The sequence below is a fragment of the Peromyscus californicus genome, unplaced genomic scaffold (genome assembly GCF_007827085.1).
Source record: "Peromyscus californicus insignis strain IS unplaced genomic scaffold, ASM782708v3 Scaffold_5__1_contigs__length_169319896, whole genome shotgun sequence".
Lineage (NCBI taxonomy): Eukaryota > Metazoa > Chordata > Mammalia > Rodentia > Cricetidae > Peromyscus > Peromyscus californicus.
This window is the reverse complement of record NW_026294573.1, coordinates 68,614,524-68,637,814: the sequence shown is the minus strand read 5'-3', so window position 1 is coordinate 68,637,814 and position 23,291 is coordinate 68,614,524. Positions and strand designations below refer to the sequence as shown.

Here is a 23,291-nt window from a genome sequence, read left to right as displayed (position 1 = left end):
TTCCAGGATACCCTCCCCTGTATCTCCGCTGAATTTTCTATCCAAGTCTTTAATTGATTTGATTTTTCACTCCATCTATTTATTTGGCCTTGTTGAGGTCATTGACCATTTTTAAAATGATGCTTTTGAATTTTTGGTTTGGCATTTCAACCATTTTCTTACCTTTGATTACGATAGAGTTAATGGCCTTTGGTTAGAGTTATACATCTGTGTTGTAAGTCGTGCATCTGATGGGATGAATCCCTTTTCCAGTTTCATATGGAGGTGTTTGTTTGTGAGTAGCCTTCTCTTAGGTATGCAATGTAATTACTCACAGAGAGGAAACCAACCATGCTGAGGTCCAGGCTGCCCAAACTTATGCCACCGGCCACTTTTCAGCCATGTGTGTGAAGAATTCACTTTAGAGACCTTCTTTCTTTGTGTGCTGGAAACCACCGATGATCCCCGTGGATTCTGTGGGCTGTGGGCCGGGCAGGTCTGCGCTTGCTCCACTCCAGAGGTTCCCCAATCTGTGCATCCAGACATTGCCACTGTGTGTCTCCAGGCTCCCTGCCTCGTGACTACTTGTTTGCAGAGACCTAGGTTAGATCAGTCTCCAATAATAGGCCCTCTTCTAAAATGGTGCCTGGCCATCCCGCTCCAGATTATGGAGAGCAATGCAATTGATTTCTTCTCCTGTGCCAGCCCACCACACACACAGAGTCTCTGTCACACAAAATCCCTGCGCTGCCTCTAAGGCTTCTCTTAGAAGAAAAGGACACTGGGTTTCTCTTGTGGCTGGGCCCAGGGCCTGTTGTCACCAGGACTGCCCACCCTCTGGAGGTGTGCGTGGTGGCTGTAGTTCCACACCCTCCCCCAGGAAGTCAGGCTTAGAGTGGGGACTGTCCCCTATCCTTCTCTGCATTGTGCCTCCGCTGCTCTGTGATGTTTAGCCTTGTCTCCTGGATTCTTCCTCTCTGTCTTTTCTCAGAATCATCTCACTTGTCAACCCCTGACTCTGCTCCCTCGCAGGGGGGAAAGTTACCATTGTCTATCCTACCCTCAAACCCACTGTCATTCTGTAATCTACATTTACAAGAACGTATAGTTACAGTAAAAAAGTAAAGAAAATAACAAAGTGCTGGACAAAGTGAGGGGACAGTTGTTCACATGTCTTGCAGGAAGTTAGAGGTCTTGTGCCATTCAAACTGCTGAGAACACTGGCCCTCCGCTTGGGCCTGTACAACTGTCTGATGAGTGACTTACCACTGAAGTCCAGAGGTTGAAAACTCTTCCCCCAGAGCATGCTACATGTGCATTTCCCAACATGCACCAGTAAAGGAGAATTCCTGCAAAGGAGCTAAGTCTGCCAAGGATCATAGACCAATTACAACTTAGGGATGTGGAGAGGTTGGAATGTTGCCAGTCAGAGCCAAATTATAATTTATCTCGGCCTGTCTTCAGGCTCCAAAATAGCCCCTGTGTGGGCCTAATATCCTGTGACTGACAGATTAAAAAACCTTTGAGCCGGGTCATGGTGGTGCACGTCTTTAATCCCAGAACTTGGGAGACAGAGGCAGATGGATCTCTGTGAGTTCCAGGCCAGCCTGGTCTACAAAGGGAGTTTCAGGACAGCTAGAGCTACACAGAGAATCCCTGTCTCAAAAAACAAAACAACTGCAACACACACACACACACACACACACACACACACACACACACACACACACACACATACACACAACTTTTGAAATGTATTAACTTAAGAAAATCCCAGTTCCTCCCAACCAAAGGGCTCAGGATGCTCTTGGATAGCTTCCAAGGCCTAGCAGAGTTTTCCCCAGGTTGCTTAAGCCCACCTACCTGGTATATGCACCAATGTATTTGAAAAGTGTCTTGATTTATGGTTTTCTTTGTTCTGCTACTATAAGAAGTTCATGAAATTGCCACCTCATTGGAACCTAGTATTTAGGTGACCTGAATCTATGTTCCTGGGCCATGGCCACTCATATTTCCTTTGAGGTGGGAGCTATTCTGCTCATTGACATACCTTTAAAAAGCAGTTAAATCTATATGTGTTCCTTACTTCCAATATTCTTCCCCAGGTTTTTTTTTAGGATTCTCTATTTCCTTATTCCATAAACTCCCCTAAGCTCTGTCCTATAGAAGGTAGGTATGAGACTTGTTCTCTTATCTCCAAATGTGGCTGTATCCTGAAAAAAAACAAAATCTCATTTTTTTCTTTTGGAAAACTCTCTTCCAGTTGAGTGCATGCTACACAATGTCCAAGTGGTCCTGGCTTGGTAACACAAGATGCATCACATACTGCAGGCTGCCTCTTGCTGATCTTTATTGCTCATCAGCACCTCATGACTAGCATCCTACACAAATCCACGGTAGAGCCCACTGATGAATGAAGAAAGGAAGACACCGAGAAGTGATTTAAGACTTAAGACCGAGCATCAGTGAGTCTCAGCATCTGACCTGGACAGCAAGCCTTCTGTCACCGTTCCCAAAGTAGTTAGTGATGGCATTTTATACCAGAAGCACTGGCAGCATGTACCAAGCACCACCCTGTCCATCAAGCATGTTGTTGCTCCAGAGTTGAGCATCAGGAGCATGGCCATGGACCGGTTGTCAGAAGGACAAAGGCTCCTCCATGACCACTGTTTCAGACTGAGGGGCAGTCCCGTCCTGTCTCCCATCCCGCTCACTTCACAGCCCATTCTCAGTATTCCATCAGTAGGGTTGTCTTTCTGAGGGAAGAAGTGAGCGATGGGTGGGGAAGAGGTAAGGAAGTTGGGAAGCGGGGAGAGAGTGGTTGAAAGAGAAAAAGAAAACATTCTGAACAGGATATATAGAAAAAGGTAAGGGGAAATAACCTCCAGATAGATATATTGGATAAGCCATACATTCAGTTCCTTAGATATACTGCCACTTTTAAACCCTCCCTATAACCTAAGATGTAGAAAGATGACTTATGTGTTTGGGGGAAATGAGGGAGAATTTCAACAGCTTGGCTGGGTCATAAGGTAATTACTCTGCGAATCTAGCTTTTCTTCATTCCTAAATTTAAGTCCTTCAGCAGAACATCAGGCTCCTTGACCCAGGCGAAAGCTCACAGCAAAGGATCGGGTCAAAGACACCAGACCCACACTTTCAGTGTCCCCCTCCAGAGGCTCCACGTGGAAGAACACAAGGGTTTTCCTTGATAGCAACTTGAAAAGTTGAGTGAAGTGTGGCCGCCAGAGAAGGACAGTCCATTATGCGTCTAGTGTTTACACACTCGTCATAACCTTCCTGGGTCTATTTGCATTTTCAGTCCAAAACCCTGTTTTGCGTTAATGAGGCCCACAAGTTCCCTAGCCAAATGTTTATTGGCTTCCAGCTTAACATAAGCTCGTATCTAATCAGTGTAGACGTTGAAACAAGTACCATGCTGGCAAATTCCCAAAGCAAAAGGAGGTAAATGGGAACAACATGAATGAGACAAACAAGGGAACCACCATGGGGGAACAGTTTAATCAACACTTTGAGAAACGTGCCTGCCTCCTGCCGAGCTGCCGCACAATCTGTTTCGTGGATAGCCAGTGCTTACTTAACCATACCTTCCTGGTGCTAAGCCCTTCTGCCTTCTGCAACAGTTCGGGGGGGGGGGGGGGGCGCGTCGTTTTATACCAAGAAGAATGAAAAACCCTCCGATCCAGGTTTTGAAGTAAATATTTTAGAAGTAAAGGACGGGAGCAGATACTAATATCGTCTCACCTGTCACACGCGGATGTTTACTGCAAACCGCTGATTCTCTGCGGGGAGGATTTTTGTCAGGCTGGGGGGAGGGTGATAGACGGGGGTTCCAGGCAACAGGAAGAGCTAGAGGGTAGCATACAGCGGCTGCTCTCATCCAGGGATGGAGGTGATAGACAATTAATTTGATGGGCAAACAGTCAAAGACTTCATTTGGAAGGAGCTGGGCATCTTAACTTCACGCCCGCCGCCATCTTCCCCACAATTCTGGAGATTCAGTTACCGGAAGCAGAAACTTGTTCGATCAGCCTCCTTCCATTCCCTATCTCACATCTCACGGCTCCACTCTGACAGTTTCCAGGCTTGTATCTCCAAATACAGTTAGAATCTTCTAGTCCATGTCTCCTTTAGGAGAAGCCACGCAGGATGACACACACACTCTGGATGGGAAGGAGTCACTAAGAAAAGGAGTTTTTGACTCCTCACTACACATGCCGGCTGTAGGTTCTGCTTTTTCTTCCCTGAGTCATTTTCAGAGATATCAGGGTTTTGCTGACCGCCTGGGAACTAAGTGGTTCTCTCTCTCTCTCTTCAGGGCCACCCCTCCACATAGGTAGCATCAGTCACTGCTTCTCTCGGGGTACCTCTACATTTTAAAAAGTTAAGCTTGATAACACCCCATGTTAGAACTGGGCGGAAAGGGTCAAAGACACCCAATTTTGCCTTGGAGACTGCCAAAGAGGCTCACCTCAGGTGGAAATAGTGCTCCTTGGTCCTCAAACCTGACTCAGTGGTTCCTATGTAGCCTCTCCCCTCTTTCTCTGCCTGTGTGGCCTTCACCTAGCTCCTAGCTCCTCAGTGAAGGCCCTCTCTGTTGTCTTCCTCCAGTGACTCTCCCTCCTAAGAGTAGGTATCCCAGGGTGGCCCCTAAAGACAAGAGTGCCTGGATCCTTAACTATCACACTGCAATTCCCCTACCCCACAAACATAGTTTCTCCTGTCCCTGAACTGAACAGTTTCCTAGCTCCTACACCTTCACCATGCCTCTTCCATATGTCAACTGCAGCTGCCCTCTCTTTCTCCTTTCAAACACATCCCACTGAATACAGCGCCAAGACCAGGGACAGAGTTAGCCAGAAGTCACCACACCTCTGCCCTGATCCACCCTGACAACATCATGGCAAGAGAGGGTATAGCATCCTCTGCCTCGTCAGCCTGTGACCTCCCTTCCCACTCGGACAACCCTGGGGCAGGAGAGAGTGTAACGTGCATCCTTCCTCCTCAGCCTCAGATCCTCCCCTGGAGCACCAACGGCTTTCTTCAGCAAGCCCAGCCTCTGGACATATAGAGTTAATTCTGTTTGGGGGAAGATGAATGAGGCGTAAATACTTTAGACAGTCCAGTATTGAGGTCCTCTTTTGATTATCCAGAACGTGGGGGACTCTTAGGGAGAATGATACAGCACACTACTCAAGTGTATCTCGGTCTGTGTGAACCATGCAAGGGCTCACAGTGTTACCTAAGCAGTTGCAGTCCCTTCTAGCTATTGCAGGGAATGTTGTTTATATCAATATTTAAACATGCTATTGCCCCCAAATGAACCACAACAGCCTCATTTAAAGCTATTTTATTATGATGAACCGATATTTGGACAATTGAAAACTGTACTCCACTTGCTATGCAAACAAATGCAATGGTGCCTCAGTTCAGCAAATACATATTTAAACAGTTTAAAAACACATTGACTGCATAATTTGTATTTGTAACTGCTCAAAATAAAGGTCTTTTTATTTAGCATGCCAAATAATGGGAATTTGGATGCCGTCGGAAAGGATGCATTATTCATGGGGAGGAGAAACAAAATCAATAAATGAAAATTCAAATAAAAATACAAGCCATTGTGATGCGGCTTCCAGACAATGATGATCTCTTGCATTATTTACTCAAGGAAAAGACTCAGGAAAATAGGTCTTTTGGACCTGGGCTGTGGGCTGAATTGTAAACTCCTGCTTAGGCTGTTTGAAAATAAACAAAACAGTGTGTTTCTAGCATTTTCAGCTTCATTAAGTTCATGATTAAAATTATTTTAAAATTCAACAACAAAATAAGGTGGGAAGGATGTGATGTTCTCTCATTAGTGCATTGCTCAAGTGTCTGCTGCAGGGTGTGCAGAATACATTAAGGTCCCGGATGGAGATCCGTGAAAACCACATCTTTGCATATGGGTCAAGTATGCTTGTCCTGAGTGGAGTGGAGGCAAAATGGTGGGGTTTGGTACCTCTCAGTTTCATTACTCTCAACAAAGGCATCAAAAATGGCTAAAGGGAGGCCTTGGGGACAGACATCCTGGGCCAAATTCTGCCACTGATATGACTAGCCCTATAACTTTCATCCTTAGGCCTTGGTTTCTTCTATATGAATTGGGTGATAATAATAACATCTGCCTCATATGGTAGTGATGAGGATGCCTAGAACCTGATACACAGATATTACCCAATGTCCAATAAGAATATCTAAGAGTTGCATAATCTTCCTTTGAGGCAGTTGATTGGCAGGTCATGGGTATCTTTCACTAGCCACATGTGTGCCTGTGTACTTCCCTTGCTTCAGAAGAAGCCCGTTTCTTGTCACGTTGGGAGAAATCATCATTGTGGGACATTGCCTAAATATAGTTTGTCTATTATTCTCGGCTTAAGACAAGGCATCAGGAAGTCACTTGGACAAAGTCACAGAGTGACTATCACAAGGCTGGCTTTTCTGTGCATTTCACACCAACATATTACATTGAATGTTAAAAGGAAACCACTCTGGGAGGCTAAATATTTCATTTGTCGCAGAATGTCTTGAGGATGCTCCATGCTTTGTTATAGGGTCTCCCCTTCTGTGAAGACCTGCCCCTGGCTAAAATGAGGTAAAGGCTGCACTTACTAATTTACTTCAAAACTATCCGTTGCTCCCTGAGTTGTCACTGGGCAACATTCAGGGCACTGGAGAGAATGTTAAACAGAGCAAAGAACAATGCCTGCTGAGTGATGGCACTCACCTCCTGTCTCCACAGCATTTGGAGATGAGGATATGGATATTTTATGAATATTGCAAATCTTAAGAATGGCTCAATTTAAACTTTCATTTTAGATTCTAGGAAGTTTGGAGACAAATGTTCTCACGGTATAGTCCTGTGCACTGACTTGGCTCTTGGATATATCTTGTCAGTTTCCTCGTATCCAAATTTCAGCAAGTTCTTCATCATTCTATTGTGACATACATATTTTGATAACTACATCCAACAACTTTTGGGAAAAACAATAATTTATTGATTAATCAAATAAATGAATAATCAAATAAATAAATACAAGAACAACATAAGCATAGGTATGTTCCTACATCTTAAATGGTTGTCTTGTTTTGCTTGCCAAAGGGATCCACCTCTCGCCTCAGAGTGAAAGTTCACCAAAAACCACCCATTGATTTATCAGACAATCACTGAGCACAGGTAGTGTGCCAGACTCCATTCAAAGGGGATGAGCCTTCACTGTGAGCAACATAACCTGAGTCTCTGGGAATCTGTGTCTATATGGAACTGTCCTAGGTAGCTCTAACCACTGTAACAAAATACCATATATAGACGGCTACAGCAACAGGGATTTGTGTTTTCAGCTTTTGGAGTCTAGTCGTCCAACACAGGGTGTCAACCTGGTCAAGACATAGTGGGGGCATGTTCCTTAGTTGCAGATGGCAGGCTTTTTGCTGTATCCTCATGGCACAGAGAGAGACCAGAGGGACACAGGGATATCTGTGTATAGAGAGAGAGTAGTTGGGGGAGGTAAAGAAGGAAGAAGGGGGGGCTTTCCTGCTCTTAAAGTAACACTGATTTTCGTTAAGTGCTCCACCTTACAACCTCATAAATTCTTAATTACCATCCGAAGACCCTTTCTCAATTCTAGTTAGAAGATTAGGACTTCAACATTCAGTCCATAGCAGAGACAGAATGAAGGCTTGCCCAATATTGAAAGAACTCTAGGCAACAGATGTTGCAAATTCAGTCCATGCTAACATTTGGACTGGAAGTCGCTCACTATTTAGTACTTCCATTTGAACTCAATCAGATTGCGGGAAAGGGTCAAGTTACCTTACTTTATCCTCAAAAGAGATAGTTTCTTTTTCTTCTAGATCATGTTTCCACAGCATCCTGAAGGAACACAGCTGATAAGAGATGGATTAGTTTTTGTTCATTGCACTGTCCTGGCACCATGGAGAGCTGTTGCTAGATGTGCTGGCATCCAGTTAGTTGATATATACTGTGGGCCCGCTATGCCCAAGACATTGCCGGGGGCTGGTGATGCAGTAATAACTAACAAAACACTATCCCTGTCCTTAGAGTTGAATAGGACACACACAGACAAATAAGCACATGACAACAAAACACTGCGTAAATGGCAGAAGGAGAGAGTGACAGAGTGCTGTGGGCACACATAGATGCATAGTGACATGAGAGAGCCACAAGGCTTTCCAATGCATCGCGTCCAAACTGAAATCCCTGCTATACGATGACTATCTAGGTAATGTGTGTCAGGAGGATGGAAGCAGGGAACATGTTCAGAAATAGGGAGGAGGGAAGGGGGAGAAGGTGTGGAGGTTACAGAAGGCAAAGCTCCTTAGGAAAACCAGACTACACACTATGTCTGCAGTGAGGAGAGAGGGGATCCCGGCACAGAACTTTTAAGGGTAGTATTGTTTAACAGACATTGGAGGTGGGAGGATGCTTAGGAGTCTGGGCAGAACTCTTCCAAAAGGGGCTCCAAAGATGCTAAGAGGTGAAGGAAAAGCACCCAGAGGTTACACACACAAGTGAAAAGGACTTGGTTGAATAAACCAGAAGAGCAGCTTTCATGAAGTGATGTGTGACAGCTGATATTACACCCTTTCCATTCCCTTTGTTGGTCTTGATGGGAGAGAATTTGATAGACAATTAAGCTTGTCCCAGGTGATGTCTGTGTTATATGCATGCATGTAGAAAAACCACACACTTTTAAGTATGTGTAGGGCAGCTTGTAAAAAAAAAAGATGAGTATATATCTAGGTGATAAGGTAATATACAGCCTTAGTTTATTACACTATTTCTATATTAACATGGAATATTATTATTATATAAACATAAAAACAATGAAAATAATTTAGACATTGACATAAAAGATGTAGGACAGGCATCAAAACTACAAAATTAGCTTGCTCTAATTATGAACTAAAACATAAGCATAGCTATGCTTTCAGACCAGCTGCCTGGTTAATTTTTGTCACCTTGACACAAGTTGGAGTTGCCTGGGAAGAGGAACCCCAAGTGAGAAAATGCCTCAGTCAGATTGCCAGAAGGCGAATCTGTAGGGCACTTTCTTGATGAGTGAGGGAAGGCCCAGCAAACTGGAGGCCATGCCACTCTTGGGCAGGCAGTCCTGGGTAGTGTAAGAAAGCAGGCTGAGCAAGCGATGAGGAGCAGACCAATAAGCAACACTCCTCCATGACCTCTGCTTCAGTTCCTGTGTCCAGGTTCCTGCCTTGAGTTCCTGCCCTGACTTCCCTTCAAGATGGACTATAAGCAGTTAGCTGAAGTAAACCTTTCTTCCCCAGACTGCTTTTGGTCATGGTCTTTATCATAGAACTAGAGACGCAAACCAGGACACTAGTTTATCCCAAATGATTCTATGACCCTTTGACCTTTCTTTATATTTATTGATTTGTTATTTGTTTATGGGGTGTGTGTGTGTGTGGAGGTCAGAGGACAGTTTGTGGGAGTCTGTTCTGTCTTTCCACCACATGGGTCCTATGGATGGAACTCAGGTCATTGTAACCACTTTTTCCCACTGAGTCATTTCTCCAGCCTCCTTTTCTCCTTTCTTTCTTCAGAAGCAAACCGGCGCAACACTTCATGTAGAGCACAGGCAGTGAGGACACTGCCAACTTACGAAGCCATAGCTCCTGACACACAGTCTCCCTCCACCCTTCTTCCCCCAAGAAGAGACGACACCTGGAAGATGGGAAATCAAAAGAACTTGAGTCCTTTCCAGGGCCCATCACACATGCCTTCCTTCTCCGCCGCACCCCCCAAACTCCAGTCCCCAGCTCACACTAGCCATGTCTGTGGCTTTCCAAACTGATCCTTGCATATCTTTAGATAATCTTTTTGAATTGCCACTCACATCCAACCTCCTCAGCTATGTCTACCATAGATGCTCCACAGAGAACAAAGAAGTTCAGTCAGGAATCTCACAGCAGGTTCCTGGAACTACGCCCTCACCATGTGCTCTAAGTAGAAAACCACCTGCAGTCAGGGGAAGTCTAGAGAACATGACCCAATCCAGCCTTGAAGAGTCTAGATTTCCAGACAGACCCAGAAAGGAATAGTAAGATCAGGGAGACTTAATTCATGCTTCTGGACTTCAATTTACAAAGAAATCACCTTAAAACTTGTTTAAAAAAAAAAAAAAGAGGTTCCTAGTCATCATACCCAGATTCAGGTTAAGTATGGGGGATGGGGGGTGCACCAGGCATTTGCTCTGCTTACAGCATCCCAGGTTGTTCCAACACAAGTCACCACATGCTGAGAAACACTGGCTGAAAATTGGCGTGGCACCCAATGTTCTGACTGCTTTGATGAGTGGGCTCTGAGAGACAAAACATGCCCAGTTACTCCTGGGGAATTCTTCAGGTGTGCTTGGTGGGAGGCAGGGGTCACCCCACAGCCCACACAGCCTCAAGCTTCCTAGAGCATCCATTATAATTGCTGATCTAGGGACACTGTTATTTCTTATTGAAGCAAAGAAGAAATATAAACCAATGACAAGCTGCCTTGGACTAGAGCTCCAGTTAGACATTCTCTGTCTCCAGTGGAGGAGAATCTGAGACTCTCTCTTGGGGAGCGGCAGTCAGTGCACTATAGTTTCCTTGCCATGTCTCCTGGAACTGCTCTAAGATGTACACCAGATAATGCTAATTAACCCCCAGCCCCAAGTCTGATATTCCCAAATGGGCCATACATATTCATTTTTCCCTCAGTGAACGGAGCTCCTAGGTCATTGAGAAACTGTCTTTTAGTCTTCAAGATGAAAACCTTAAAAGAAAGAATTTACAGGAAATGGTTTTAAGTAACAGGCATGTCGTGTAAATGTTCATAATAATGGGGCAATATAACAGCAGGTAGATGGTTTGTTGAAGTTTCTCTGAGCGTAATGGCAGAGAAAGAATAAAAATGAGAGATGCAGTGGAGGAATCCCGGAGAGCGGACACCTCCCTTTCCTGTGTCTCTGTCACGTCCCATCCCCCCCCACACGTGTCACTGTTGTGTGGCTGATTCTGTGCTACTTAAACAACCTCTGTGAGAGTGGAAAGCAGAAACTGTCTCATGATCATTCCTTCATTTTTTTATTCAGCTGAGACTAAAATGATCGGTGGGTATACGTGTGTGTGTGTTGTGTGTGTGTGTGTGTGTGTGTGTGTGTGTGTGTGTGTGTGTATGTGTATGTTCAATAAACATAAAGCTACACAAGAGCAGTGAGACTGCCCAGAGCCTCTCCTGAGGGCCAGCCAGTATTCTAAATTTTTGTGTACCTTTCCAGAGCTATTTTATACACATAAGTTATGATTTATAAAAATGATAGTTATGCAATACCTGACTTTTGTGCTTAGCTCTTATATTTTATAAAATTCCACATATTTTAACATGTATGCACATATTATTTTGTATACATATATTAACTGTGTGTGTGGCTTTTTTTGAGATGGGGGTCTCACTGCCTGTGGCCTAGGCTAGCCTGAAGCTCATTATGAAGCTCTGAGCTCACAGAGTCCTTCTGCCCCAGCATCTCTAGGGCTAGGAACCATGTGAGCCACCAGGCCAGCTCGACAGAGTGTTCCACCTTAGTGGGTGCCACACTGCTACCTGCCTTCTAAGCAGCAGCAGCATCCTGCACAGCATGATTTAAGCATCCTCATTGATAAATACTCAGGCCATTTTTAATATCGGTGGACTTGCTGCAATTATTGCTACAATCCTACAAATAATGCTAAAATGAATCCCTGTACATATGCCTCTATACATATCTGAGAGTGCATCTATAGTATCAATTCCCCAAAGTGGAAATAGGGACAATTCATAAACCAGAAATCACCAAATTCCCCACAAAAGTTATACTAATTTACTTTACAAGCAACAATGACTCTTAACCCAAATTTTTCAACAATTGGCACATTTATCAAAATTTAAGAGCCTGGTGAGTAAAGTATTTACACTTCATATGAGTCAAAGGAAATTCTGATGGCTGGAAAGGGGAAGGCCTCTTACCAGGCCTTGGATGATTATGTGTTTGGACATATAAATGTGCAAAATCAAGTCAAGGCAGATTTTTTACTTAACTGTATGTGCTGGCTAGTTTTCTTTGTCAACCTGACTCAAGCCAGACTTATCTGGGAAGAGGGAACCTCAGCTGAGAAAAATGCCTCCATCGAATTGGCATGAGACAAGCCTGTAGGACTTCTTCTTGCTTAATGATTGATATGAGAGGGACCAGACCACTGTGGATGGTGCCGCCCACAGGCAGGTGGTCCTAGGTGCTATAAGAAAGCAGGCTGAGCAAGCCTTGAGGCACAAGCCAGTCAGCAGCACTCCTCCATGGCCTCTGCTTCAGTTCCTGTCTCCTGGTTCCCGCCTTGAGTTCTTGTCATGACTTCACCTTATGATAGATTGCAAACTGAAATATCTACCCCTCAAAGTTGCTTTGGGACACAGTCTTTATCAGAACAATAGAAAGCAATCTAAGACAATGTGAATAAGGAATGGTGAGAGATAAATTTGATTATATTAAAATCATTAGCACCTGATCATTAAGTACTCTGCAGAAGAAAAAAGATGATGATGTCCGGAGGAGGACCATAGAACACGGAATTGGCTGATTTAGCACCTGGACTTATATTCTAATTATGTATGCAAAGCAATTTTTAAAAATAATGGAACAGTGAATAAAAACATAAGCATTTGACAGTAAAGACAACAGGAATTTTGAACATGCTGTAAAAATGCCCTTTAGTATTTAAAGAAATGTAAAGTAAGGCTTTGTAAAACACTATCTTACTATCTGCCAATGGTATGTGCTGGTAAAGTATGGGGTCTTTCACAAGACTTTGGGGAACCATTTGAAAATACCGGTCACTGCGCCCTGTGACTGAAGGTACGTACTGTGTAATTCTAGTTTTATAACCTGCAGAAAACCTGTGCAAATCATGTTCATAGCTTAAACCTGGAAATAAGCCGCATGTCCAATAGACTAGACAGCAATTGTTTACCTGTGCACAATGGATTATTATATAGAAAACAAAGCAGTGCAAATCATGAGCTCAGAAACAAGTTCATGTTGGTCAGATGCTGTTGTTCCCACTTACTAACAGTGTACCTTTGGCTAAGTCACTTTTCTTCATCTCATTTTCTCAACTCTAGCTTCCCAGCTCAGTGCTGAAGACTAAATGCATAATTGCTCTGAACACTGTATCTGCCACACAGCACGGGCATCACATTAGTTATCGTTATTTGAAAAGGAGCCATGCAGTGGTGGTACCTGCCTTTAATCCCAGCACTCAGGAGGCAGAGGGAGGTGGATCTCCATGAGTTTGAGGCCAGTCTGCTCTAGAGAGCAAGTTCCAGGACAGCTAGTGCTACACAGAGAAATCCTGTCTCAAACAACAAAACAAAACAAAACAAGAAAACAAAAGTGAGACAAATTTTTTAGCCATCTAAATAAAAAGGCTATGAGCTTTGAATTGAATGCTCAGGTGGGAGGAAATGCTGGATGGCGAATCAGCAAGATGGAGATGGAGGTGGGTAGGAGAAGCTTCAGGCGGGAATATACAAACTTCAGATGACAAAGAGTGTGTAAGAGTGTACGTATAGAGACAACTATGATCGCTGTGGGTCAGAGTGAGTGGGCAAGAGGTGAGATGAGGCAGGGCTGGCATGGCAGGAGAGAGAGGACTCACTCCTCCCACCAGACCTAAGATCGTGAGGGTCTGCTCAACACCCTCTTCCTGCATGTGGAAGGGCAAACCCCACAGGTAGTACAGTCTAGAAGTTACTCCTTACTTTGGGGCCTTGTTCTTGACTTCTGGTTGGTCTACTTGTTTTATTTTCAGTCTTATTGATACCAATTAGAAGCCTAATTATTAACAGAAGCTCCTTTTACCCTCTTTCATTTTCCTTCTTTTTTCCTTCCTTCCTTCCTTTCTTTCTTTTTTCTTTTCTCTTTTCTTTTCTTTCTTTCTTCCTTCCTTCCTTTCTTTTTTCTTCCTTCCTTTCTTTCTTTCTTTCTTTCTTCTTTTTTCTCTCTTTTTTTAAATCTCAGGACAATGAGATCTGGCTTCTATCTTGTATTTGCCCGGTAAAATCTGTCTTCATGTTTTAGTGTGTAATGGTTAATTCTGATTGTCAGCTTGACTGACTGGAGAAACACAGGAGATTAAATAGAGCATGCTCTGGTATCTGTAGGGTGTTTCCAGAGAGGGTTAACCTGGCCTGTGTGTGGAAGCACCATCTCATAGCTGGGGCCCACATAGAATACCTGAGGAAAAGAGAGGCAGTCAAGGCAGGCATTCTACCTCTCTGCTTGCTGGCTGCCATGATGTGAGCCTCTCTGTTGCCACACTGTCCCTACCACAATGGGCTGGAGCCATGAAACCCAAGCCAAGAAGGTAAAGCTTTCATTCCCCACCTTGTTTTTATAAACTATTTTGCCACAGCAACAAGCCCAACTAATATCCAGTATAGAAATATTTTTTAACTCATCATTGCATGTACATCGTTCTTTTCTTGTTAAAAACAAGCAGCTTTGTTTGTTGAGAGAGAGAGAGAAAGAGAGAGAGAGAGAGAGAGAGAGAGAGAGAGAGAGAGAGAGAGAGAGAGGGAAGAGAGAGAGACAGGGTCATGACATGGAAGGAGGTTGTGTTTGCTTTGATGAACTTTGGCCTGATGGGTTCCGGGCCTAAACCATGGACCTCCATTAGCCTTCTAGTCCAGACACTGGCTGGTATGTGATGATACTCCACAGGGTTTTGTAAACTTTCAACATGTGGTAGATGGCATTTCCTGACTATGATTGTTACTCAGGAAAGGAGGTTCTGTTGATGTTCCATCCTCCCTAGATGAAGGTAGTATGTGCTCTCCTTTATTTCCCACATGGGTCCCACCTCAGGCCCTGGGACCAGGGAGGCACTCAGAATCTCTTTTATTAAGTCTGAAAGAGATGTAGCCAGGATCCTGTTCTTAGTCTTTGTTTTTCTTTTTAACTATGGTTTCAGAAGATATTGTCATGATTTTGATATAAATAGTCACTCTGTGTTTTGATTGAGTTTTGGAATCACCAGAAATGAGCACTCGTTAGGGGAAGAAGCCATTTTTGTTCACTCCTTCTGAATTCACAGATTTCTCAGAAAGGAAAAAACATTTTCCCCAGTCTCTTTCAAAAGAAGACCAGCCATGAACATAAACTTAAGCCTGAAGTCACTTGTCTCAAGGCTGCATTAGATTATGAAATAAACACCCTGGGGCTAGGACCAGGTTGCCACACTCCTCAGACCTCTTCAGCTTGGTGCTCCTGCTCCGCGCAGGTTCTAGAAAGGTTTCTTGGATGACGATGGACTCTGGAAGGGAACATGGCTGAAGGGACCCTTCCCAGGACAGCATGCATTACACTTGCTGGTCACAAATTCCACAGAATGAAAGGTCTCACTGAATCCCCACATGGGGTGTTTCCCTTCTGCTTCCCTCTTTTCTCTTCGCCTTGCAAGAAAATGTTTCACAATGCAGGGGATGTCTTCAGAGGCACCAAGGATTACTGTTTATTTCCCACTAATTAAAGTGGCGGGATCGGAGAGGACGGGCTTTGCCTTTGAAGTAGATCATTTCTTTTAAGTCAGATCAGATTTCACATCAATTAAAGGCAGCATCCCTGGGCATACCTGAGCAATCCATATTTTCTTTAAAATTGTGTGCCTGGTGCCTGAGAGGTGCCCTCGGGAGAGGCGTCTGCCTGTTTAGCTTTCGTTTTGAGTTCCTGATGGTGGGCTGTCATTCACATTTGCAGTCCTCTGCTCTAAGGAGGCTAGTGGTGTGGTTCTAGGTTTCAGTTCAGCAGTAGCCCAAGCAGAAAGCAGAACAGCAAAAGTTCTTCCCTAGTGTAAGGTGCTGATGTGCAAATAAGAAACGCCATTCATGCATTTCACTCAGCGTTCCAAAAGTCCGAATGTAGAAACTTTGAATTTCTTAAGTATTCTCTGGGCTTCCTGTCGGATTTGTTCTTTTGATTTGGGCTCCTGTGTTAGTTACTCTCCTCACTGCTGTTCTAAAACACCCAACAAAAGTGACTTCAGCCGGGCGGTGGTGGCGCACGCCTTTAATCCCAGCACTCGGGAGGCAGAGGCAGGCGGATCTCTGTGAGTTTGAGGCCAGCCTGGGCTACCACCGAGTGAGTTCCAGGAAAGGCGCAAAGCTACACAGAGAAACCCTGTCTCAAAAAACCAAAAATAAATAAATAAATAAATAAATAAATAAATAAATAAATAAATAAATAAATAAATAAATTAAAAAAAATAAAAGTGACTTCAGGGAGGGGAGGTATCCTTTGGCTCAGAAACCAGAGGGAGGGTTCATCATGGCAGGGAGAGCAGCTGAAGCAGGTCTTTCCTGGATGGTGATTTGATCATAGTTGCTGGGAGCTTGCCATGGTGGGAGCTCGGAGCGAGGGAGATTACTGTGGTGGATTTTCAACGGCACCAACAAGGAAGCGGAGCTCAGCCTGAAAATGGGGTTAGTTGGAACCCTCAAGTCCCACAGTGGTGGCCTACAACTGTCATGGAGACCAGCTGGAAATCAATTGTTCACATGGGCCTACAGGGCCATTTCACATTCCACCTTAACAGTTCATCACTAATATGTCAAAGTCATAAGCATCCTTTTTCTATTTCCTCTTACACAGCAGATCACTAAAAGCTCTTGTGATGGCTAACGTTAGGATTACTCAGCCTGAACCCTTTTTCTTTCTGGTAGCCCAGGATCCCAGGCACTCCTCACATTAAGGATGTTTCTAAGATGAAGTGTGATAAAGCTGGAAAAGCACAGAGTCCTAGAGTGGATTCAGAACTCAGAACTCTTCTCATACCCATCTTCCTTCCTACCCAGTAACTGATCTCAACAAAGCTCTCCATCTGGGCCTTCCCCGCCCCAGTAAAATCACATATGACAGGACTGATCTCCTTGCTCCTCTGAATGTTGTATCTCAGAGGCCCCCAGATGTTCAGCTTCAGTGGCCCAGGTCTCCATCCAATCCAAGTGATTCCATTTGGGCCGCCTCATCTCACCACACTTATTAAATACTTGTGGAACCCTCCCCTGTCCCAGCAGCTACAGTACTATCTATGACACCACCTTCTCTTAAAACACCAGGTTGGGGATATGCCCATGGGTCAAGCACATGGTGCACAAGCCTGATGACCTGATTTTGGATCCTCAGAATCCCAGTAAAAGCCGGATTCAAGCATCTGTAATCTCAACATGTCCTTACCAGGAGATGTGAGGCAGACCCAGGAGAATAGCCAGAAGCCAACAAGCCAGCTAGCCTGGTGTATGCAGCGGTGAACCAGACACCCTACCTCGAACAAGGTGGAAGGTAAGAACCCGAGGTTTGTCATCTGGTCTCAATACATGCAACCATGGCTTGTATGCATGTTGCACACAAGAGCGCATGCACACACACACTTGTATGACATACATAAATTCTTCACACATCTTTAATGAAAAAAAAAACTCATTTTAAAGTCTCAGGTTGATCCATGGTGTTGTCTGTGGCAGAGACAAAATGCTCACTCCCTGGCCTCTACTCACAACAGCTCTGTGGACACCCATCTGCTTGGGAAATAAAAGACTGGGGAGAAAGCTGTGGCTCAAGCAAGGTCCTGTTGCTTCAGATTGTGCCCACAGCTGGCATGTCAGAGAGGTGACCACATATGGTTCTGAGACATTGAGAGGTTGGGGGGGGTGAGGGGGAGGGGTAGGGGGGTATGCTACTGTGAAGGTAATGGAAAGTGAAACACACACATCCCAAACCTATCTCAGAGGCCCCAGGAACGGCACAACTTCCCAAAGCAGCAAGAATTTAAGAAAAGAGGACTGTGCCATGGAGACAGCCAAAGAACTAGAGGTCCTTTTCCACTGTGGCACCGTTTGCCCTCAGCCAACGCCCAATCTCATGCACTAGAGGCCCCTTGTCATTTAAACCACAAGCCGGGGGCAAAGATGAGTCTGTGCATTTGCTCCACTTCCCAGGTGCAGTCCAATTAAAAATAAGATAGGGTTGGACCAAGATGACCCTAATTATCTTTATTAAAAACCCAGGAGGCAGCAGAAGCTCGTACAAAAGAAAAGTCTGTTCCTAGACCACAACAATGTTTAAAGAAAAACCCAGAGCTTGATGACTTGTCTACTTTCCTGAATCTGATGTTCTTGCCAGTGGAACATCTTAACCCTACCCTGCTCTTGATCCAGAAGGTGTTCTGGTGTGGTGGGCTAGACTCTGGGATCGCCACTGGAATTTGTCTGCATCCCCCACTTGTGGGCTGGGTGATGCTGGGGAAGGCACTCCAGCCTTCCAGGTCACCATCTCGTCACCTGTGTGATGGGAACATTCACAGCTGCTGTACAGATTTGCTGTCAATTAAACGAGAGCATGTAGCTGCTTTGTTGTGGGTTTGGAGAGCCATAAGCACTTAATGGACAGTCTACTGCTGCTATTATTTAATGCAGGTGTCTGCTGTTGGCACCAGCAGAAATAGTCTATATGCACTTCATCTTCAGCATCTGGGAACTCTCACGTCTGATCTTCTCACCACTTTAACTGTAGTGTGACACCAGGAAGCCTTGGCATTCACTGTCCGCCTGGCACTTCAAAGACCACCCAAGCCAATTCCATACTTCCAATCCCACGAAGTATGGACATGATTCCCATAGCAATGACTCCCCAGCAGAGAGCAAGCCTAATAGCAACACTGAACATCTCTCTTTACACCGCCGTATCCCTCCCCAGGGTGGCCTTCTAACTCAAGAATTGTGACAGGGACTTCATTAGACCTTTGAACACAAAATGGCAGCCACTGCATTTTCCTCTATTTTTAATGAACATAAAAAGGTTTACAAATCATGCTCAGTTATGATACACAACAACAAGCCTTATGTATTTCTTTCTATACAAACTGAGGTTCTCCCCACAGCAATTAAGTCCAGTGCATGATAGACTTTCCAGAATAAAGTATATGCTATTCTATAGACCGAGAGGAGCTGTATTCGTTGTTTTCTATTCCTGTAATAAGAAACACCGTGACCAAGGCAATTTATAGAAGGGTTTATTTTGGCTTATTAGTTCAGTAGGATCAGAGCTCATTACAGCAGGGAGGGACCGTGGCTGGAGCAGCAAGCCCGGGGCAAACTAGGAATGATGCATGCCTTAGAAACCTCAAAGCCAGCCGGGCGGTGGTGGCGCATGCCTTTAATCCTAGCACTTGGGAGGCAGAGGCAGGTGGATCTCTGTGAGTTCGAGGACAGCCTGGGCGACAGAGTGAGTTCCAGGACAGGCTCCAAAGCTACACAGAGAAACCCTGTCTCAAAAAAACCAAAAAAAGAAAAAAAAAAGAAAGAAAGAAACTTCAAAGCCAGCACCCACAGACATACTTCCTCCAGCAAGACCACACCTTCTGAACCTCCCCAAACAGCACCACTAACTGGGGGCCAAGTACTCAAACATCTGAGTATATGGGGGACATTCTTATTTAACCACCATAGGGACCATCGAAATGCCATTGGTTACAAGGAGTCCAGTCATGAAAGTCTGCAAGTAGGGCTGAACTTGTCAAAGCTGCATTGCTTAAGTCACATTCCAAGAGGCTAGGCTCTTGGTTTTTTACCTTGTTAGAAGGAAGCAGTGCTGTTAAATGATACTGTGTTCAGGGTAATTCTGTGCTGATAGTATCATGAAATTTGACTTGATGGGAACTGTATGTGAGCTGACCAGGGAAGGATTTACATAAGCAAAGTTTCTTCTAAGTAGTTCCCTAAGGTTCAAATCATACTGACCAAAGCAGTCCTGGTCTCTTTGCTTTGGTGGCACTTCATCAGTGTCTGGGATGTCACTTCCTGGGGAGTCACTGACTGATGGTTCATCTGGAAATCTCTGACTGAGCTTTTCTGACCTTAGAAAGGAGCTGAGGAAAAAGCAAAAACAGAAACCAGCTGCAATGTGTCTGACTATTGCCCACTCCATCTCCTGGTAGATGAGGCACCTACGCGGGCCTCCGAAGAACACTAACAAGGGACTTCTATGGTGAGCTTGTGTTCATCTTCTAGTATGCCTTTCATGGATAGCCATCCTGCCTCTGTGCCGTGGGCCTCGGTGAGCTGTTAGTAACCTCAGTCCCCTCACCACCACCAAGGACGGTATTTGATCCGGGCTAAACTGAGAACATTTTCTCTACAACTTATTCCAACCAGAAGAGAGAAGATCACTTTCTTTTGATTGAAAAAAGGCCAAGGCTTGGATGACAATTTTCCTTTCCTGCCCTCTGCTGACAAGTAGCCTCAGGATAGTCACACACAGACATAGGAATAGAACTAGGAGATGGGAACAGTGCCAGAATTTTAAAAGATTCATTGTAACCCCTGGACGTACCTTTGCCTGAAGCTGTACAGACTGCCACGGACATTCCGCTTTTTGTTTTCCTTAAGCCCATTTGAACTGGGTTTCTATCACTTTCCTCTAGAAGCATCATCAGAAACAATTACGATGCACTGCTGGGGAAAGTTCCTCAGTGTAGGTAAAGTGTCGGCCGATGCGAAACCAGGAACCGGGAGCTCTGTTACCTCCACTTTACAAAAGGACAGACTCATCTTAGAGAAGAAAATGGTATTGCCTTCAAAGAAGCAGGGCTGAGGTTTAAATCCAGACTATTCTGTCTCCAAACACCCTGGTGCCTCCTCCGGAGATCAGAACCTGTGGAACACTTTCCAGATGCCGTGATTTTCCGAGATTGTGGTGTGATGGAAACACGAGGCTTTGCTGTGGACTTCCCATTCCTGTAGCCAACACACACGTGATCAGAAGAACTTGGTAACAGATGGCTCTGCCTGCACTCAGAGACGGTAGCTGTCCCACTGGGCAGCATGGGCAAAGAGGAGGACAGGGACCAGCCACACAGGGTCCAAGCTTGGCATCAAGTAGGTATGGCTCCCAAAAGAATAAGAATGGAGTAAATAGCTTAAAGAGATACCCAAGAACATTTACATATGAGAATTTAGCTCAGGCCAGCCCAGAATGCGTACTATGGAGGGGTAGAGGAATGGGGTATGAACTTCAGAAAAAAAAAAATGAGGCTTGGGAAAGTTCCATATCACAGGGAGTTCTGTGGAGTACTAAGTGGGAGGACAGATGCTGAAAAGTTGAGGCTAAGAACCTAGACTCTACAAACTGTAAACACAGACAACAACGGGGATACTTGGGTACATGTGTGATCACACACACACACACACACACACACACACACACACACACCCCTACTCATCCACCTGCTCGTTTCCTGCACAGATATTTAATATAATGCTAACTATAATGATTAGGTCATGGCACCCACTAGCAGTGGCACAAGTGGCCACATGTGTGCCCGTGTATGACAGAGAGACAGAATGTGACCTGGAAAGTAGATATTGACGATTTCAAAACACATAGTAAGAGTAAAGTATCATGCACAACTGAGGAGAGATTCGGAGGGCTGCAGAGAGCCTGGGGAATGAGGCCTGGGGTGGTGGATGGGCAAGAAGAGAGAACTCAGCCCTTTAAAGCAGTGGAAGAGTGTCTTGACGGTGCCCAAGGTTGCCAGCACAAGAGTGCTCTCTGCCCTCCTTGCTGAAATGATATCCCACAGAGTATCCTGTCCCTGATGAATGAGATTCTCAATTGGGGACACAATTAGCAGACCAGGGACTGGAAAAAGTCGACTCTCAGGGAGTGGCTGGTGGCCATTAACGCCGTGTATGGCTTTTGGGGTCGCAGCATTGGTTGCCGTGTACATTATTTTACTGGATCTTTGTAGCAACCTGAAAAGGCAGCGCTGGCTAGCTGTTTCCTCCATGTACAGTCTGAAGCTAATGGAAGGGAACTGTTTACCTGGGCCCATAGAGGCTGGAAAACAGCAGGAATGGGACCCGAGCTTCAGGCTTTTGAGTGTAAACACATGCCCTCATCTCCCTGCTCCATCTCTGCTGCTGGAGGTGCCTGAGAGACTAATGAACTAGCAAGAGACTGTAGTGGCACACTCCCTTTGTGGAGGAAGAGCCCAGCCTGAAGGCAGTGTGTCCAATGAGCCTTTACCAATGTGATTATTTGGCTCATGAGCATTGCATTGAAGAGATGCAACTCAACTGAGATAATATGAGGGAGGCTTTCAAGTCAGGGCCAGTCCCTCCTGGGCCAGTCAGTGCAGGACCTCCCCTCCTGCCTCCCCAGCCACACCCCATAAGCTCTGCCACCAGTCACACTGTCATGCTGTAAATTCCCCCTGCACATGAGGGTACTGGCGTGGTTCCAGCACCACCGATGAGGAGACTGAGGCATGGAGAGGGCAGACAATGTGCACAAGGCCATACAGCAAGGACAGTGAGGATTCCAACCCAGGAATCTGGCTTTAGAACCCATGTCCACTCCACTGATGACGTCTAAGGCATTAATTGGTGAAATAAAAGACTAGACAGGCTGAAGCCTGTGTTCACACCAAAACCAGAGTCACTGTAGGGCTTGCACAAGCCACTATATGTAGAAACAGCCAAAGAACAATAACCACTTCTATTACTTATCACACAACGTCAAGTGTGAGCTGCCACCACCATACAATCAGTTTCCTTTATTATGTCTCTTATGCAGTCTTCAGGACACTTACCTCGGTGTGTAATCACGCACCCATTTGCCTTCTTCAACATCCTAGTGCTCAGTGCTGATAACAAACAAACGCATGGATGAGCAAACAAATGAGACTCCCAGCTCAAGAAGCCTTCCTTGAATGAATGGGTGAATGAATGAAACATTCCTTGCCGCCCTGGAGTCGCACATTTTTTTTTTTCTGCACTTGGTGGGAAGAGAATATTGCTTTGTTTCTCTTCATGCCATCTTGGGACTCTCACGCATTTCCCACAGCGGATCTGCATGGTGTTTACAGGTGCCTTCTGAAAACCACCCACTCCCAGCTTTCTAAACTCAGAGACGCTGTGTCTCTGAAATGTCAGCCTCTCTCGTTAAGTCCCTTGCTCAAAAGAAGCGAGAGATGCAGACAAGGAGAGTTTTCAGCTCCTCTCTCGGCTGTGCCAATTGTATAATGAGTCTGTGGGACTGAGTTTATTTCCAAATTTAGACCCACTTAGAGCACAATGGAGGCTTCTAAACTCATCCCGGTGCCTCCCAAACCCACTTTTGACTTTTAAAGATTACAGATTTTTCTGAGTT

At 45.0% G+C, this 23,291-nt stretch overlaps 1 protein-coding gene and 1 long non-coding RNA gene across 7 annotated transcripts in view; both read right to left on the bottom strand.

Moving 5' to 3' along the window:
- The window catches only part of Nfib (nuclear factor I B), a 418,189-nt gene that overhangs the window by 372,907 nt on the left and 21,991 nt on the right, over positions 1–23,291 (bottom strand). The gene's annotated exons all lie outside the window — the stretch shown is intronic.
- Positions 18,905–23,128, bottom strand: LOC128097650 (uncharacterized). The gene is made up of 3 exons (XR_008213930.1): positions 22,732–23,128; positions 20,472–20,875; positions 18,905–20,007 (listed from the first exon to the last, which is right to left on the bottom strand). It is a non-coding gene; the product is annotated as an uncharacterized LOC128097650 (long non-coding RNA).